Source organism: Brachycentrus maculatus, unplaced genomic scaffold (assembly GCF_059751285.1).
Source record: "Brachycentrus maculatus isolate JH-2025_06_01 unplaced genomic scaffold, ASM5975128v1 h1tg000485l, whole genome shotgun sequence".
Lineage (NCBI taxonomy): Eukaryota > Metazoa > Arthropoda > Insecta > Trichoptera > Brachycentridae > Brachycentrus > Brachycentrus maculatus.
In genome coordinates this window covers 332,757-338,756 of record NW_028281232.1, presented here as the reverse complement: position 1 = coordinate 338,756, position 6,000 = coordinate 332,757, and the positions used below count along the sequence as shown (strand labels likewise).

Genomic DNA, 6,000 nt, shown 5'->3' with positions numbered 1-6,000 from the left:
AAGGGAGTAATATGTAAACCGAATGTATATTTCATTCGTTCAAACCCTTACCCGCTCCCCAATGGCGCGTAGGGCACTGCATCATATAAACGCAGTGTTATCTTGATCGTTAACACATGAAGTAAAGGTGATCAGCCCTCCACTTCAGATACCTTTCTAGGGTAATATGGAATAAATACTACAGTGAAAAAATTAATTATATTTATTTTACCCCCCTCGGGACCTCCAGAACGGTAGCCGAGCGTGCTGACCATTACACTACGAAGGCGGACAATGCAAATGTATATTTACAATACCAAAATGCAATACCAAACAATTGCAACAGAACTTTAAATATTTGGGAATACAAGTACTTCAATAACCTTCATACATATATATAAAAAAATTGAAGACATTAAAATGCTGAAAAATAAATTTATATAGGTACATGTTAATCTATTTTTAAATTTATTTATTCATTTTTATTTAGGTTAACAACAGCAACATATGTAAAACAAAACAATTAAGATATATACATTAAACAAGCCAATTATAGTTAATCACAGAAACATAAAGATTAGTACAAAATATTTAGTGTATATCTAGCAAATGAATCAATGCGTGTGTGTATGCGTGTGATGTTGATTCTAGTAGGGACATACATACAATGCTGAGAAGCATAGTTTTAAAAGATCCAGAGAGGACAAATATGTTCACCATTCGACTTTTCAACGCAGATTTTCCGTGTGTCTGTGTGTGTGTGTGTGTGTGTGTGTGTGTGTGTGTGTTATTAGAAAGAAAAAAAGAAAAACATAAAAAAATATAAAAATTATAAATGTTATTACCAACAAACATAAACAATAAATAATAAGTGTAAATCCCTTTCCAAGCACAAGAGCTAAGTCTCTTTATTGGAGAGAGCTGCGTTACTAATTTCAAGATTGTAAAAGTAAAAACGTCTAGAAAATGAATTTAAATTACAACATTTTGAGTGTGTCCAAATACTTGTTCGTACTCAAAATGTTGTAAATAAATTGTCTGGTCAAATTATAAGGATAAATAATAAAAATTAAAATGGTATTTTCTGGCGTTTCTCATGTGTGTGATTATAATCCAGGATTCGGACCTCACATACTAATATAAGAGTTTCTGCTTAGTAAAAAGCTTCTTTACATCTCACCAATAGATGTCTCTAGTGAAGTTATAGTGATTCAAGAACAAGGTTTCTAAATGGTTCATTTATACAGAACTTCCAAGAATTTGAGTAGTGTGGTTGTCAATAATGGGTAGAATTGGTGAATGTTACACGTGTGTAAAGTGATCACTTAAACCAGCCTATGACGGTCGTCAGCCCCGTAAATGCCCAGACTTCCATATTCTTCTTCATCTTTGATGAGATGTCAAAAAATGATATGAATTTAAACTGTTAAAAACAGTATTTTTACCATATAAACAATAAAAACAATCGATTTGACTTTTTTTAAAGATAAAGTCCTGATTTAAGCCCTAATGTAAGGAAGTGAAGCATGGAGTTGGCAAAAGGAGGATAAAAGTAGAATAAATGCAGTCGAAATCTGATCTCTCAGACGAATTGGCGGGAACACGATGCATGAAAGATATTCGATAGAATTAAGAAAGGTATGTTGAGGTGGTTTGGGAATGTGCATCAAACGGGTGGGGAAAGAATAAATGATAAAACAATTGATGAAAAGAATGTGGTTAGTAATAGAAGCAGAATAAGTCCGAGAAAAACTTGGCATGATCAAGCGTTTCAAAAACTTGAAGGTGCTCAGGTCAGTAGTCGGAATAAGCGGCGGATATGTATGAAGAGATGTATAAATGTGGAAAAGGCGAAGATTTTTTGCGAAGACCTATTAGTGTGGCGTTTTATTCTCTCTGCGTACCCCTGTGGGAAGAGACGTGATGGTAAGTTACCAATATAATAATAGCTGTACCCAGCCACGAGATTTTATGGCTCAGTCTAATTAAATGGAAGATTTCATTTACTTGTTAAATATATACTATATATATAAGTACATATATACATATAAATACATATTAACAGTGAATGTATTCTCACAAAGTCATAAACATAATCAGCATGTTTTTTTGCACAGGTCCACCAAGTTACCTCATGTGTCTGGTATGAATGAGGAGTTGCGTGAATGTGGAAGAGGCAAAGAATATTTATTTTAATTTTTTTTTTTTTTTTTTACTGTTGAAATCAAATATTTGTATTTAATATTAGCACTTTTAATATATTTATATTTCTTACATCTTTTGTATTCTTTATTGTCCCTTTTACTATAACCTAAAATAAAATGTATACTCACATGGCCATGCCTTTGTGGGATCTTTTTTTGTTTCGATATCATAAAATATTTTTGTACTTCAAAAAACAACAAACAAAAAAAAACAGAGTGGTGAGGCGTTCTATTCTCTGTATATACCCCTGCGGAGAGCGGCGTTATGGTTAGTTAATAAGTTAGTCTAAGAACATTTATATTTTTATGACATTGATTTGTATTTGTCCGCCTCCGTAGTGTAATGGTCAGCACGCTCGGCTACCGTTCTGGAGGTCCCGGGTTCGATTCCCAAGTAGGGTAAAATAAATATTAGTGATTTTTTTCACTGTCATATTTATTCAATATTACCCTGGACTGGTACCTGAAGCGGAGGGCTGATCACCTTTCCTTCATGTGTAAACGATCAAGATAACACTGCGTTTATATGACGCAGTGCCCTATGCACCATTGTGGTGCGGATAAGGGTTTTATATATATATATATATTATATAATATTTTTGTACTTCAAAAAACAACAAACAAAAAAAAACAGAGTTGTGAGGCGTTCTATTGTATTTACCCCTGCGGAGAGTGGCGTTATGGTTGGTTAATAAGTTAGTCTAAGAACATTTGTATTTTTATTGACATTGATTTGTATATGTTTTTTTGTGATTTTTCTATCTGCAAATATTTCTATGAATTATTACAATCTACAGATATTATTGTTACAAGCTGGTGATGAACCATAATTAGCACGTCGTTCTTCATGGTTCTCCTTTGAATGTAGACCACAAACGTTATTAATCTGAAATTAAGTTCTATTTAAATGAGTTCTTTGAGTTGGGAATTAGAATAAAGGGCGGGAGAAACATCTTGTATAGCTATTCAAACAAGTAATTGCGTTACACTCAGCCAGAAATTGAAAATCCTTTCCTATTGGAAATTCATTAAAAAATTTAACTTCACGATTTCGATTGGCGAAATTGGGTAGTGCGCGTAGAGAGGGATGGCCTATACACCCTGTGATGTACGCGAGGGAGATGGGACCGAACCGCAGAGCGAGACGGCATCACTTTTTAGCGCGGGAGCGAGCTAAAAGCGTGGCGGGATAGAGAGATAAGATCTATGAAGTCGTGTGACAGACGGGGATGACGAGATAGCGTGTAAAGGGTAAATCGGTACATCCAGGAGTCTACCTATTCACCGGTACCTACCTAGATTAGAACATAAAAAAAAAATAACTATTTCAAATTTTAAATCAGAATCTAATAAGAGTCTGATGGAATTATTCGAAAAATATAAGTTCGAAAGAGAGGTTAGATGCGTAGTACCGCGCGGCAGAGAGAAACAGGTATACAGTAGTGGCGCGAAAATGCTCCCGTACGAAGGCTGCGTTGAATTTCAGTTCGCTCCGAGTCGCCGCGAGGGGAGGTTGTGCCGCGTCTCCGCGCGTTTTCCCGTGAATAATCGTAAATTTGACATGTGAAACGTTCCCTTGTTTGCGTACGGCCAATGTTGATGCAGTGACTGTAGCCTTTTTGGACCCCCCCAACAAACTACCGCCGAAAACTGTGCAAATATTTACCCGCGCCGCTAGCAGGGGATGTTATTTCGATTTTATTAAACTGATTTTTCCTACCGGGAACTCCGTATTTAATGCACGCAACGTCTGCACGTATCGTGAATATAAAATTAGACAATACATTTAAGTTTATTTAAGGGGATAAATGTCCATTTTCCGATTAAATTTTCGGATCACCAGCTCTTGTTTTATTTCGAATTCCCGCCAAAAGTGAAAAACTTCGAATAAAAAGTGTGTTTTTAGTATTCAAAACAAATTGTTGACTAGTTTTTTTGTGAGTTTTTCAGTGCAATAGAGGTGTGATTATCAAGTGAACTTTGTCAGGTGACAGTTGGAAGGTTTTAGAAAAACTACCCCAGCAAGTTTAAGCAAGCTAATAGAGGTGGTTAGTTATTCTTACCCTCGATAGGTACTAGATTGGCAAACAATAGCTTATTTGAGCGTTCAGATAAGTCTCGTATTCTGAGATTTTGTGAGTTGAGTTGTGACAAGTGATGTGAGAGATAGCAAATGTGACGTTTTGGAAATTGGGGACTTGTGGAAGTTGTGACAACACTCGGTGGTAAGTGATTGATGTACACTTTGTTAATATCTCGTATACAAAATAAACCATTTCATTTGAATAAAATTATCGTAAAACAATCTACTTATCGTCCAATGTTTACATTGTGTAATACTACTTTTATAAACATTTATTTGTGATTACCGGTTTCGTATAATTATTCCATCATCAGGTCATTAAAATAAAATTATTGCGATTTGACATTTGTATAAAAATAAAATTATTGAGACCAGAGAAAGACGACAAATGAAATACAATCATGCTTTTAATAGAAATTAAAAAAAAATGTATATATCGTAATTTGACTCGCGTAAGTTTTCTCTTCTCTTTTTTTTATCTCTTTATGTTCAACCATATTCATAACATAAATGTGGAATTATTTAATTGGCTTTTATCACTGTCAATCTAGCGATTTCCAAAAAAAAATATGTACATATAAGCTGTAATAATTTTCAAACAAATAATAGATAGATAAGTGACTGTTATCAGAACCAAGCCAAGAGTTGCTGAGGCTCAGTTTAATTAAATGGTAAAGAAAGTAAAGGGGAATCGCACATTTCTTATACATAAGGTCAATTTCACAATACTTATTTAGTATTGTGAAATTTACCATATATACATAAGAACACGGCATTTAAAAAGACAAAAGCAAGTTTTTTTGACAATAAACATTGGGTATATTAATGTTCAACAGATGGCGCTGCGATAAATTCATTAATTTCATCGTTTACAAAATAACATAAAATCCGCTATTCTGGTCATTTTTATTATTTTTATTATTTAAAGGAATAACCCGCAAATCCTCTGTTAGAGGTTTGTCTGCAGGTAGCATAGTGAGAATAGGGGAGGTAAATGTGAAAAATACATCACAAAGACCAATTGAAAATAAGTCTATCCTGAATTTATTTTGCACTTGGTGGCAATCGAACCCGTGACGCCAGTTTTGCAGTCGAACCTATCCAACTACGCCACGGCGCCTGTCTCTTAGGTTTAAACCAAGCATGGGTCTTTCTATGGATCGCTGTGTGCATTTGAGCTTTTTTTGCATTTCTTTTTGTAAGAGCCATGGTCTTTAATGCATATGTAGTCACTGGCAGTATACCTGATTCATATGTTTTAATTTTGAATACACATATTTTTCTTGACCGCTATAAGGTGGTAGTATTGTCAAACTTTAGTAGGAGAATTGTGACAATTTTTTTATTTAATTTTTATTATTTTTTGTTCAAGATATCTTACATACACAAATCATAAATACATATAATATTCACGATGTGTAATTTCTATTTCTCATTTTGGGACATGGGATTAAGGTTAACAAGACTGGAACACAAATAATAAAGTAACAATTTTTTTTTAAGGAACCAAAACTATTACTAATACATGGCAAAATATTAAAACAATAAACCTGTATAATAAATAGGCATAAGAAGCATATTAAAAGAAATTATTTGAAACTATTATATGACGCAGTGCCCTATGCACCATTGGGGTGCGGATAAGGGTTTTATTATATTTTTTAAAATCATTTTTGTCTGTTTGGTACGTTTAGACTTGTGCCACTCTTGAAAAGGGTAGGGGTATGAGAAATG

The 6,000-nt window shown here is 34.0% G+C and overlaps 1 long non-coding RNA gene across 1 annotated transcript in view; it reads left to right on the top strand.

Annotated features, from left to right (window-relative positions):
- The first annotated feature begins 3,870 nt into the window (after positions 1 to 3,870).
- Positions 3,871 to 6,000, top strand: part of LOC148302051 (uncharacterized) — a 319,967-nt gene continuing 317,837 nt past the window's right edge. Inside the window, exon 1 of the long non-coding RNA XR_015838711.1 lies at positions 3,871 to 4,405. This is a non-coding gene — a long non-coding RNA (uncharacterized LOC148302051). The remainder of the gene's footprint in view (positions 4,406 to 6,000) is intronic.